Source organism: Mauremys reevesii, linkage group 14 (assembly GCF_016161935.1).
Source record: "Mauremys reevesii isolate NIE-2019 linkage group 14, ASM1616193v1, whole genome shotgun sequence".
NCBI classification, from domain to species: domain Eukaryota; kingdom Metazoa; phylum Chordata; order Testudines; family Geoemydidae; genus Mauremys; species Mauremys reevesii.
Genome location: NC_052636.1, coordinates 6,039,710 through 6,053,301, shown reverse-complemented (window position 1 = coordinate 6,053,301; position 13,592 = coordinate 6,039,710). Strand labels below are relative to the sequence as shown.

The following is a 13,592-nucleotide window of genomic DNA, read 5'->3' as shown; positions in this document are numbered from 1 at the left end:
TATTCTCAAAGGGGGGAGTTGTTGGAAAATCATAGTGCTAATGAAGCCTTTTTGTATTAGGCCTGAGTAAAGCAAAGTTATGCTATGCTTGCCCAAACCGTGTTGGAAAGCTTACAGAACTCATTAGACTGAAGGCCGTGTATTTACCTAAGTCAGCTATTTCGCTTATCAGTTTTGTTTGGCTCCCCAAGTATATGTTGGCTCCCCAACTGTATGCAGCTGCGTTCACATGTATGCATCCAAAGTATCTAGTACAAAGGGTCAACGGATGTATCTTGTGTCCCCTTCAGAATGACAAATGTATCCTCAACAGCTGTATGTATCTTGTAGCCCCCACAAAATGATATATGTATCCTGCATATCCAATTATCCCCTAATAGATACATGTACAGGGTCTATAGGTCAACCAAATGACGTAGACAAATGTAGGCTAAGTTGTTTGTTACCGGCTATAAAGGTAGGCCGCTTGGCCATGAAAGGTGTGTCTCTTTCTCTGGCACTAGCCGAGAGGAACACCCGCTCAGCTGACCGATCAATAAAGGGTGTGGTACTCGTCTTCCTGTCTCCGTGCCTCCTTGGTGTAATTAGGTAAGCTCCAGGGGGAAACGAGCCCTTTTGGCTAACAGTAGCTATGTCACTGGGGGAAGCTATGGGGGTGGGTGTGCAAGCTGTGGTGTTTACATGGATCTATAAGTTTAATCAAACCCCATTTTTAAAAGCACTGTGGTCTGGGAACAGAACAGGAGATCTCTGAGGCAGGGCCTGTCCTTCAAAATCTTTAAGATCTCTGACTTACCTACACAACAGTCATGGGGGTATAGCTCAGTGGTAGAGTGTTTGACTACAGTTCAAGTGGTCCTTGGTTCAAATCCAAGTACCCCCTTACAAACCTCTTCTTTCAACAAAAATAAGGGCATTTCCATTATGTTCAGGAGTTCCAATGAATAGGGATCCCTGAAATGAATGGAAACACTAAATGTTTTCCTGTGCAATTGCATAACAACCTAGCAAACGTGTGCCTTCACTGAAATCAGTTCCAATCCTCTAAAGGATTAAAGAATCCTTATTGAGGTTTCAGGAAAAAAACATCCTGATGTGTAGAAAGAATAGTAATTTTGGCAGGCGACAAGCTTGGCTTAACAGTGAAATCCTTGCTGATCTTAAACACAAAAAGAAGCACAAGAAGTGGAAGATTGGACAAATGACCAGGAGGAGTATAAAAATATTGTTCAGGCATGCAGGAATGAAATCAGGAAGGCCAAATCACACTTGGAGTTGAATCTAGCAAGAGAAACAAGAAGGGTTTCTTCAGGTATGTTAGCAACATGAAGGAAGTCAAGGAAAGTGTGGGCCCCTTACTGAATGAGGGAGGTAACTTAGTGGACAGAGGATGTGGAAAAAGCTAATGTACTCAATGCTTTTTTTGCCTCTGTCTTCACAAACAAGGTCAGCTCCCAGACTGCTGCACTGGGCAGCACAGCATGGGGAGAAGGTGACCAGCTCTCTGTGGGGAAAGAAGTGGTTCAGGACTGTTTAGAAAAGCTGGATGAGCACAAGCTCATGGGGCCGGATGCGCTGCATCCGAGGGTGCTAAAGGAGTTGGCGGATGTGATTGCAGAGCCATTGGCCATTATCTTTGAAAACTCATGGCAATCGGGGGAGGTCCCAGATGACTGGAAAAAAGCTAATGTAGTGCCCATCTTTAAAAAAGGGAAGGAGGAGGATCCGGGGAACTACAGGTCAGTCAGCCTCACCTCAGTCCCTGGAAAAATTATGGAGCAGGTCCTCAAGGAATCAATTCTGAAGCACTTAGAGGAGAGGAAAGTGATCAGGAACAGTCAGCATGGATTCACCAAGGGCAAGTCATGCCTGACTAACCTAATTGCCTTCTATGAGGAGATAACTGGGTCTGTGGATGAGGGGAAAGCAGTGGATGTGTTATTCTTTGACTTTAGCAAAGCTTTTGATACAGTCTCCCACAGTATTCTTTCTTGCCAGTAAGTTAAAGAAGTATGGGCTGGATGAATGGATGGTAAGGTGGATAGAAAACTGGCTAGATGGTCAGGCTCAACGGGTAGTGATCAACGGCTCCATGTCTAGTTGGCAGCCGGTATCAAGTGGAGTGCCCCAAGGGTCGGTGCTGGGGCCGGTTTTGTTCAATATCTTTATTAATGATTAGGAGGATGGTGTGGACTGCACCCTCAGCAAGTTTGCAGATGACACTAAACTGGGAGGAGTGATAGATACGCTGGAGGGTAGGGATAGGATACAGAGGGACCTAGACAAATTAGAGGACTGGGCCAAAAGAAACCTGATGAGGTTCAACAAGGAGAAATGCAGAGTCCTGCCCTTAGGATGGAAGAATCCCATGCACTGCTACAGACTAGGGACCGAATGGCTGGGCAGCAGTTCTGCAGAAAAGGACCAAGAGGTTACAGTAGACGAGAAGCTGGCTATGAGTCAACAGTGTGCCCTTGTTGCCAAGAAGGCTAACGGCATTTTGGGCTGTATAATTAGGGGCATTGCTGGCAGATCGAGGATGTGATCATTCTCCTCTATTAGACATTGGTGAAGCCTCATCTGGAGTACTGTGTCCAGTTTTGGGCCCCACGCTACAAGAAGGATGTGGAAAAATTGGAAAGAGTCCAGCGGAGGGCAACAAAAAATGATTAGGGGGCTGAAGCACATGACTTATGAGGAGAGGCTGAGGAAACTGGGCTTGTTTAGTCTGCAGAAGAGAAGACTGAGGGGGGATTTGATAGCTGCTTTCAACTACCTGAAAGGGGGTTCCAAAGAGGATGGATCTAGACTGTTCTCAGTGGTAGAAGATGACAGAACAAGGAGTAATGGTCTCAAGTTGCAGAGGGGGAGGTTTAGGTTGGACATTAGGAAAAACTTTTTCACTAGTAGGGTGGTGAAGAACTGGAATGGGTTACCTAGGGAGGTGGTGGAATCTCCTTCCTTAGAGGTTTTTAAGCTCAGGCTTGACAAAGCCCTGGCTGGTATGATTTAGTTGGGGATTGGTCCTGCTTTGAGCAGTAGATTGGAGTAGATGACCTCCTGAAGTCCCTTCCAACCCTGATATTCTATGATTATATGATTAGATGCTCTAATGGTCTCTTCTGGCCATAAAGTCGACTAATTTCTGAAAAACCGAGTGTAGCTTTGGGAGCAGCGTCTGCTGTTTCCCTGTCTAGCCGGCTTGCTGCCTAGAACGAACGCTCCTTGAGTGGGGTGATCCACAGGGAGTAGCTCAAACCTGCAAAGTGCCTGGCCAGGGGCAGGACATTAGCCCAGCAAGGGAGGGGTGTGGCAGTGACATCACAAAGGCCTTTTGCAGGACCTTAGCCTATTGGTCCAAGGTGGTGGGGAGGTGGTGACCTCACAGAGAGATGCTGACATCAGCCAGGCAGGACAGGGCGAGGGCCATCGAAACCTCAGAGACCCCTGTGGCTTTGCTTCAGCAAGTCTCCTTCTCCAGGTCTCTCTTTGAGGACTGAGAGAGTATTTGGGTTCACGGACGTGAGCGCCAGGAGGAACCTCTTTTCAGTTTTCTCCTTCCCTTTTAGTGATTTTACTAGAAAACAGATGTCCCTGTTTAGAAGGTAAGAGCCTCCTGGAGGTGTGAAACCTGTTCAGTCTGATCCATCTGGTGACAGTTGAATTCTAGGCATGGAAAACATGAGCTTAAGGAGGCAGAATTTTATTCTGCACCTGGGATTTGTCCCTTAGAATCACTGGGGACATTGGGGTTTGTCCTTTTTGTTTTACCTTTTCCTCCATCCCTCCCTCCCTCCTTTCTCTTTATCTCTTCCTTCTTTTGTCCTTTCTCCTGTTCCCCTCCCAACACCAGGGTGTGTGTGTGTGTGTGTGTGTGTGTGTGTGTGTGTGTGTGTGTGTGTGTGTGTGTGTGTGTGTGTGTGTGTGTGTGTGTGTGTGTGTGTGTGTGTGTGTGTCATGGAGGAGGGCTCTACAGCTCCCACTATGGGAGGTCCACCCAAAAATGTGGGGCTGAAATAGTGCTCGGGCAGTGATCCCCACTAGTGACCTGGGCCATCCTTTGGGCTCTCTGGTGCGAACCCTCAGCCTCCCGTCCTCAGTCTCTACCCTGATTGGCTGAGCAGGGGGTTATTGACAGGGAGGAGACTCAGGTCCTTGTTGGTCTCTTTTATGACCAAGGAAATAAGTCAGAACCAGTTGTGTTTGATGAATTTTGCTGCTTCTCTGCATTAATGGTCTCTGAGCAGTTCATGATTCTCTCTAACATTGCAGTTCTCCTCAAATACTTGCTGAATAATTCCTGTGCACTGTTGTTGGTCTGGAGCTCATCTGAGAGCACTTTATTCAGGTCATTCAATGTCTGAAATTCAAGATCCGATGGTTAGTTTGAAAATCAGGGCTCTTGGCTCCTATTCCCAACTCTGCCACTGACTGGCTGTGTGACCTAAGACAAGTCAATTCTCCTTTCTCAGCCTCAGCTTCTCCCTCTTTCAAGTAGGGATAATAATGATCCGCTCCTACCTACCTCAACACACGCACTGTCTCTCCCCACACACACGCAGTCTCCACACTGCAGCTGAAAAGCAGCTGGCAATCTAGTAGGATGCCCATGGAACAACGGGAGAGAGAAACCTGCATGACTGAAAGTGCAGCCATGGAGACACCACACACCAGCCTTGCCTAGCAGGGGCAGGGGGGTGAGAAGGGACGTCATCCGAGCTCCCTGCATCCAGGTCACTTTCCTCAGCCGGGCTGCGTCAGGGGAGGGCAGAGAGCAGCAGCTTCTGATGCTCCCCTCCACGGCCACACGGTGCCCTTTGACCCCTGGAGCCCTGGGCGGCTGCCGTGGGCCCCACCCTAAGGCCGGCCAGGCTCCCAGCACGAACAGCAGAGACACAGGAGTCTGGCCACCCAGTGAGCAGAGGTAGCCTGGGCGGCTCGTAATGGAGGCTCGGGGGGGACTCAGCCTCCCCAAACCGTGCGTCGCCAAGGGGACAGTGGGGCCCATGACTAGGGGCCCTGGGCAAATTAGGCCCCTGGGAAAGTCTCCCACGGAGGCCCCAGGGCTGGAGGAGCTCCCACTGCCTGCGATGGCCCGGGGGCTGCAGCAGGGCACCGAGCTTCTCTGGTCGCGGGGCCGCCGCGGGGCAGGGGTAACGGAGTGACAGGGTGGGGCCAGTGGGGGAAGGGGTGGAACAGAGGTGACAGTGGATGGGGCCATGGGTGGAAGATGTGGAAGGGGGCGGAGCCACACACAGAAGTGGGGGGGGTCATGGTTCCGGTGCTGGGGCCCCCGCACTTGTTCTCCCTTTCCTTGGGCTTTGGCATCACTAGCCCCTGCTTAGCGAGTAGGGGTCAGTGGTCCCCAAAATGTGGGGTGTGACTCCTAGGGGGACACAGAGGAAGATTGATGGGGGCACCTCAGGGCCTGAGCCAGCCCCCATGGAGGGCAGGGAGGGAGCCCCACTCAGCCCCACTCTGTCCCAGCTCTTCCCGAACCCCACCCTCAGCCTGGGCCCCTGGCTCCCAGCCCGGCCTCGACCCCCTGACCTCTGTCCGCACCCCTCTCCCCAGCAAGCAACAGCGCCACTCCCAGCCCCGGTTCTCGACCGCGGCTTCCGAGGGGCCACAGCCATGGATACGAGGGCGCAGTGTGAAATGTTTGGGGACCACTGAGTTAGGGTGACGTCCTCAATCACTTCTCTGCAGTCCAATGAAAGCGATTCTTCCCCCACCCACCCCTCCGTCATGACGGCCTAGGTACGTTCCGCTGCCCTTCACTCGTACAGGAAGGAGAATAACATTTTATTCCACTCAATGCTAAAGTGATTTGCAACCCACAACCATCCCAAACTGGTCATTTTGGGGAAGCGGCCCCATCATGCTGCATAGCTAGGCGGAGTAGGGGTGTCTATGCAAACACGGCCTGTTCCTGAAGTCTTCCCACAGCTCATCACTAGATGTGAGGGGGGAGCTCATTCAGCCCCTGCTTACGCTTAGTATTTAAAAACTCCTTAGTGTCCCTATCTCTGCTGGCCTTAGATTTCTCCTCCTGTCCACTTTTTGACAGCTCAGATGAGGTGGCCGAGTGGTTAAGGTGATGGACTGCTAATCCATTGTGCTCTGCGCACATGGGTTCAAATCCTATCCTCATCGGCTGCATTTAGTCTTAACTCTCCTTTATAGACAACCATCTCCCCCCTTGGTACAATGACAGATCAAACAATGTTGCTTCTTGCAAACAAAAACCTTCTCAGAATCTCAGCTCCCCCCCCCCCACTCCTTGCTTCAAATAAAATGTCCAAATCCTGGATTTCTAGAAAAAAATTATCTAGTCCTGCATTTCTTAGCTTTTATCTCAAAAGGGAACAGCCTCATAATCTCCCCCAAACACCCTGGGACCTCCCCAAATAATTAAAATACCCCCAACCTGAGCAAGGCCACAACAGTGAACCAGAGCTAGTGTCTAGGCCAAGCTGTTTTGAAGGAGGCAACTCAACCATTTTCTCTCTGCTTCCCTTGGCAAAGTCTGACTGAGAAAACAAAATTCCCCAAACTGAAAATTTTCTGCTGAGAAACCACTACTAGTCTGTTTGGGGACTTTGATTTGAATGTACTATTATTATTCTCTTCTGATTTCTGAATCAGTTTTGTCATCCAGGTGTATTTCCAGCTGTTGAGTTGTGGGGGATAGAGGCCAACTCATAATGTCTCAACCCCACCTTTCATAGTTTCTTCCAACTGGCTAGGAAGTACCTTTGCTAGGATGTGAGTCAAGCAGTGCCCATTATCGCTGTGCTATCTCGGAGAAGTCTGCATTGTACACGGTTCCTAGGATAGTCCTTGGGAGTGTGGATAACTTTAATGGGCCAGCAGCGAGTCTGGCTCCTCCATTGTCACACCTGAAAGGCTGGTGGTGGGCATTTCCCAACCTCATCTCAGTACCACACACAGAGCAAAACTTCCCAGCCAATGCCACACACACAATCCAACACAATAGTAATGTTCAACAGACCAAGACTTTTGAAATGACACCTCACCAGGCAGACTTTGTAGAAACCGTATCATCATTATATGAGATCAGTGAATATGGGGCTTCCAGGGTGCTGCTTTGAGCACAGCGAGCCACCCCTGGGCTGACACTGCAGTGGAGACGGACCCTTAGAGTCCATCTCTCCTGGGATAAAGATGGCAGCATGGCTGGCCTGGACCATCTGACGTGGGCTCATGAAGCTAAAGCCGAGAGGCTAAACACTGTGGTGCAGATATTTGTGTTCACACTGAAGCCTGGGTTCGGAAACCCTCACCCCTCGTGGGTCTCAGAGGTTGGGCTCAAGCCCATCTGTCTGCACTGTAATTTTATAGTCTTGCAGCCCAAGCCGCATAACCCTGAGTCAGCTGACCTGGGCTTTGCGACAGGTGCCCTGGGTGTTTTAATCACTGTGTAGACATAACATTAGGCTACGTCTCCAGTGTAATGAAACACCCACGATTGGCCCGTGTCACATTAATCAGGGTCATGTGGCTTGGGCTGTAAAGTTGCAGTGTCCGTGTCTTGGCTCAGGCTCCGTCCCCTGCTCCAGGAGCCCAGAAGGTTGTGAGGGAGTTTAGCAAGTGGAAATTGTAAAACCGCAGGGGAGTATTACCCTGGACTCATGGCATTTCTCCATTGGTCTGTCTGCTTTGGAGCGGAGACAATGACACGTCCTGCTGCATTCATCATTTCAAAGGGTGGTTTAGGATTTTCATTCTCAGACATGGTGCACAAAACAGGACTCAACCCTCGGCATAAACTAAACAAGCTGCCCACAGATTCTGGCAGCCACAATGAGCATTTGGAGAGAGAGCTCAGACCTCCCTGCCCCTGTCCCAGAGGGAGGGGGTCATCTGTGAAGGGACTGGACCACTGACCTATCAGCTCCTAACTCCCAAACTTTCAGTAACTCTATCCTCAGTGCCTGTGAGTGTAATTTAAACCATAAGAAAAACCACACTAGGCTAGTCCGCAGGTCCATCTAGCTCTGAATCTTGTCTTCTGACAGTAGCCAATACCAGGTGCCCCAAAAGCAACTCAGTAAGGTACCACTGGAACTTGAACCCAGGATCTCCTGTATACAAAACAGTGGTTTTAGCCAGCTAAGCCATGGTGCCTACAGTTGCTGAAGGGATCATGTCTGCACACACCTGACTCTCTGCCAACCTCCATCTGGGCCTGACAAGCTTTGCTGGTGTTTGGATTCAGTAAAGCAGAGGAGCAAGTGAAGTTTTACTCCCAAGGTTCTTTGGATAGATCTACACTACAAAATTAGATCGGTATAACTACATTACTTAGGGGTGTAAAAAATTTACCTCCCTAAGCAATGCAGTTATATCAGCCTAACCCCGGTGCAGATAACTCTGTGTCAACAGGACGGCTTCTCCCAACAACATAGCTTGGGGAGGGGCTTGGTTAGTGAAGATGAAGAGAATAGGTGGCCCATGGCTCTTGCATTTAGGGAGGCTGGGTGTGAGCGCTGGAAGCTCCCTGGAAGTGGGGGGCCCATTGGTGCCCAGACCATGGCACTGCCCCCCTTCTCCTCTCTCTGAGGCCCCACCTGTGCTCCCCCCTTGCTCCTGTTTGACCACTTCCCACCCCCGCTCTTCCTCTTTGGCTGAGGATGGATGAGCCACCTTTCGCTCACTCCCCTCCTCCCCCAAGGCCTTCCTGTCTGCTGCTCATGCCTCTCCACCCCCTACCACACGGTCTGCCCACCAGCCGCCACCTCCCTGACCCATCCCTGCAACCCACTCTGCCCACCACCCACACCTCTCTGCCTCTCCCTTGAGACCTGCCCTGCCCACTGCCCCCACCTCCGAGACCTGCTCTGCCCACCGCTCGAACCTCTCTGCCCCTCCCTGAGACCCACCCTGTCCACGTCTTTCTTCGGTCATCTGTTGTTATTCCATGAAACATCAAGAATGGAATAAAAGCTGAGTTTACTCAGGGTGAGGAAAGAAAGGAGCCACCAACCCCCCTGGCATTGCTGCTTTAAAGTGTTTTAATTAAACCGCTGTTGCGTGTCCACAATATGCCCCTTGTGTCACCAGTGCACATCCACGCTAGCATCTCTTGGATCGCCACAGAGAGCAGTGCACTGTGGGTAGCTATCCCACTGTGCAACAGGTGCAGGGTGATTTGAGAAGGGTTTGCGATGTCTCACAGGATGGCACAGCATCACATGATACAGGTTTCTCCATCCCATTGTTCCATGGGCATCCTACTGGATTGCGAGCTGCTTTTCAACTGCAGTGTGGAGACTGTTTGTGTGTGGGGAGAGACAGTGTGTGTGTTGGGGGAGTGTGTGTATTGGGGAAGAGTGAGTGTGTTGAGATAGGTAGGAGCGGATCATTATTATCCCTACTTGAAAGAGAGAGAAGCTAAGGCTGAGAAAGGAGAATTGACTTTCTTAGGTCACACGCCCAGGCAGGGGCAGAGTTGGGAATAGGACCCAAGAGCCCTGATTTTCAAACTAACCATCGGATCTTGAATTTCAGACATTGAATGACCTGAGTAAAGTGCTCTCAGATGAGCTCCAGACCAACAACAGTGCACAGGAATTATTCAGCAAGTATTTGAGGAGAACTGCAACGTTAGAGAGAATCATGAACTGCTCAGAGACCATTAATGCAGAGAAGCAGTAAAATTTATCAAACACAGAACTGGTTCTGACTTATTTCCTTGGTCTTAAAGAGAACAAGGACCTGAGTCTCCTCCTGTCAATAACCCCCTGCTCAGCCAATCAGGGTAGAGACTGAGGATGGGCGGCTGAGGGTTCTCACCAGAGAGCCCAAAGGATGGCCCAGGTCACTGGGGGGGGGGGGGGGAAATCACTGCCCGAGCACTATTTCAGCCCCACATTTTTGGATGGACCTCCCACAGTGAGAGCTGCAGAGCACTCCCCCGCAATACACACACAGACACATCTCCTAATGTTGGGAGGGGAACAGGAGAAAGGACAAAAGAAGCAAGAGACGAAGAGAAAGGAGGGAGGGAGGGAGGGAGGGAAAGGTGAAACAAAAACAACAAATCCTAATGTCCCCAGTGATTATAAGGGACAAAATCCCAGGTGCGCCATAAACTTCTGCCTCCTTAAGCTCATGTTTTCCATGCCTAGAATTCAACTGTCACCAGCTGGATCAGACTGAACAGGTTTCAAACCTCCAGGAGGCTCTTACCTTCTAAACAGGGACGGCTGTTTTCTAGTAAAATCACTAAAAGGGAAGGAGAAAACTGAAAGGAGGTTCCTCCTGGCGCTCACGTGAGTGAACCCGAATACTCTCTCAGTCCTCAAAGAGAGACCTGGAGAAGGAGACTTGCTGAGGCAAAGCCACAGGGGTCTCTGAGGTTTCCCTGGCCCCTCACCCCGTCCTGCCTGGCTGATGTCAGCAACTCTCTGTGAGGTCACAACTTCCCCACCTTGGACCAATAGTCTGAGGTCCTGCAAAAGGCCTTGGTGATGTCACTGCCACAGCCCTCCCTTGCTGTGCCAATGTCCTGCCCTGGCCAGGCACTTTGCAGGTTTGAGCTACTCCCTGTGGATCACCCCACTCAAGGAGCGTTCGTTCTAGGCAGCAAGCCGGCTAGACAGGGAAACAGCAGACGCTGCTCCCAATGCTACACTCAGTTTTGCAGAAATTAGTTGACTTTACGGCCTGAAGAGACCATTAGAGCATCTAATCTGACCCCCTGCATATCACAGGCCTCCTGTATGACACAATAGCAGGTGAGGGAGGGGGTTGAGGAGGCGAGTGGGCAGGCAGTGGTGAAGGGGTGGGTGAGCCGGCAGCACGGAAGGGGAGGGCTGAGGAGGCGAGTGGGAGGGGCTGGTGAGCCGGCAGCAGGGGACTGAGGAGACGAGCTATAAGTCAGTGGCTGACCTGTTCTGCTGATCTGGTCTGGCTCCCAGCCCCTCTTCAAGGGTTGCAGTTGTCTGGAGGTGCTGCCTTCCACGCCTTCCTCAGTCCCACCCCATTCACTCAACAGGGCGACTGATTACAAAGTGGGGGAAAGATCTTATTCTACTTCTAGCAAGAAGCCATTTTCCTTTTACCTTAATTATACTACCTTAGAGGCCCGCTATAACATATTACCAAGGTTCAATGCCACCGTTTTGGTGGGGTGGTGCTGGGGTAGGAGGGTTTGTTTCCATGGGGCGGGTGGCGCTCGGGGGATTGTTTCGGGAGGGCTCCAGCGCTGGGGGTGGTGTTCAGTGAGGCCGGGGGTTTCATCCTCAGCCGTTTTCTTTGGAGTAATATTGCCCTCGCCGCTTTACGAGTTGTGCAGGCCTAGACTACTCCACAGACTCTGGACTCAGCATTCAAGTATGCTGCAGTCTGAACTTCACATCTGATACATTCCTCATTGGCTACCATTGTTTGGCCAGCAGGGAAGTGCTTCTTGTCCAACAAGGCAGCCAGATTGGGACCCGTAGGCATGGAATGGCTCTGAAGGAATCAGCTGTTTCTCTCTGTGCTTCATCTAACTTTGGATCCAAATGGTAAAGACAGTTGTGCCCAATTTAATCATGGCATCCTTCAGGAGTGTGACCAATGCCACTTAACTAGGGAGCAGGTTCTAAAAATAGTTTACCTGGGCCACAGGTCACCATAGCTTCCATCTCGGGGGTGAAAATCAACCACTAGTACCTGCAATTTCTGCCTGAGTTCTTGTAAAATCTTTGACCTTACTTGGAGTAATTTGACACTTCTCTGACGTAGAATTCTTCACCAACCGCACAACAGATCAGTAGCGACAGTGAGGTACAACTCCCCCAATTATGCCCCCTTATTTCTTTAATCTGGTGGCACAGATTTAAATTAGGGACTAAATTCAGGTGCGACTTAGAATCCCTGTAAGACACGAAATGTCAGGTCTTTCTGCAGATATATCTCATTCAACACGGATTTCATTTTCTACACATTTGCAGCATCTCCCAGGGGTGAGCCGATGAGAAAAGTCACTTCCATGTTTCCCATCTCTACCTCGATAGGGATTGTATTTCCCAAATAATAGGCAACATGCAGCTAATGAGGAAGGAGATCTCTTCAGGAGCCACTTCCTGCAGGGCTTGGGCCACAACTGCTTTGGGAGCCCAATGCCTGGGCACTTTGTTTAGTTACAAGTTATTTATGAGGGAATCCTCTTACCAGCCCTTTAGAAAAAATACTGACCTAACCAACTGCACAACAGGGGGATTGGGATGGTGATAGGGAATAAGGGAATCCCTGTGATTTACCCCATCTTCTTCTGTAGTTACAGAGGGTGAAATGACATTTACCCTATCCATGCCCTGTTCCTGCTCTTTGTTATAGTTCAATATATTTTAAGTGAGAAAAATGGTAGTAAAAATATCTGCTCTGCAGCATAACCTGAACCAACATCAGAGCAACTGGGAGTGAAACAACTTCTTCCCCAAGAGTGAACTCGATGACTAACAATTGCTGTGAAATGGGGGAAACAGTATAACCGTGATGCTCAGGGTTTGTTTAGACTAGGAAAGTGATGGAGTTTAGGTCAGGTCAAGGGGGAAGCTAATGCCTACCCCTGCACCTGGGCTGCATCTGCTCTACAACTATAATTGTCTTGTTACACAAAGATCACTAACTTGAGCAGCCAAAGCCATGTACAGTCCTAGTGGATGGAAGTCACAGGTAGTTTCTGCCCCAGTGTAGCTTGTTGGGATCAAACCTCTGTCCCCCCACCTGGAGCTGATGAACATTCCTGGTTGGAGGGACACACACTCCTACGACTTTAAAGGAAAGGAGTTGATAGAAAAGATCACAGGACTGACCCCAAAGAAGGGTGAGCTGCAAAAGGCAGAAGCAGGCAACTGATCTCGTGGAGCTGAGAGACCACAGTGAAGATGGTGCAAAAATCACAATGTGGGAATTAGGAAATGTGATTTTTTTTTAAATTTTGCCCAGCCCTAGTCAAGGGATTTATTACAGTTCTCTCTCATGTGGATTTTCTGATGTCTAATAAGATGTGAGCTCTGATTGAAGCTTTTCCCGCACTCAGAGCATGTGTAGGGCATCTTCCCTGTGTGAATTCTCCGATGTGTGATAAGGGTTGAGCTCCGATTGAAGCTTTTCCCACACTCAGAGCACGTGTAGGGCGTCTCCCTTGTGTGGATTCTCTGATGTCTGATAAGGGTTGAGCTCCGATTGAAGCTTTTCCCACACTCAGCGCACGTGTAGGGCATCTCCTTGTGTGGATTCTCTGATGTCTGATAAGGTGAAAGCGCCACCTGAAGCTTTTCCCGCACTCAGAGCATGTGTCGGCATCTTCCCTGTGTGGATTCTCCGATGTGTGATAAGGGTTGAGCTCCGATTGAAGCTTTTCCCGCACTCAGAGCACGTGTAGGGCGTCTCCCCTGTGTGGATTCTCTCATGTCTGATAAGGTGAGAGCTCCGCTTAAAGCTTTTCCCGCACTCAGAGCATGTGTAGGGCGTCTCCCCTGTGTGGATTCTCTGATGTGGGATAAGGTGAGAGCTCCAAATGAAGCTTTTCCCGCACTCAGAGCACGTGTAGGGCGTCTCCCTGTGTGGATTCT

The 13,592-nt window shown here is 50.1% G+C and overlaps 2 non-coding genes and 1 pseudogene across 2 annotated transcripts; all 3 read left to right on the top strand.

Annotated features, from left to right (window-relative positions):
- LOC120381421 overlaps positions 1–13,592 on the top strand; it is a 429,094-nt pseudogene that overhangs the window by 223,722 nt on the left and 191,780 nt on the right.
- On the top strand, positions 812–883 carry TRNAC-ACA. Its single transcript has one exon. It is a non-coding gene; the product is annotated as a tRNA-Cys (tRNA).
- On the top strand, positions 6,075–6,156 carry TRNAS-GCU. The gene has a single exon. It is a non-coding gene; the product is annotated as a tRNA-Ser (tRNA).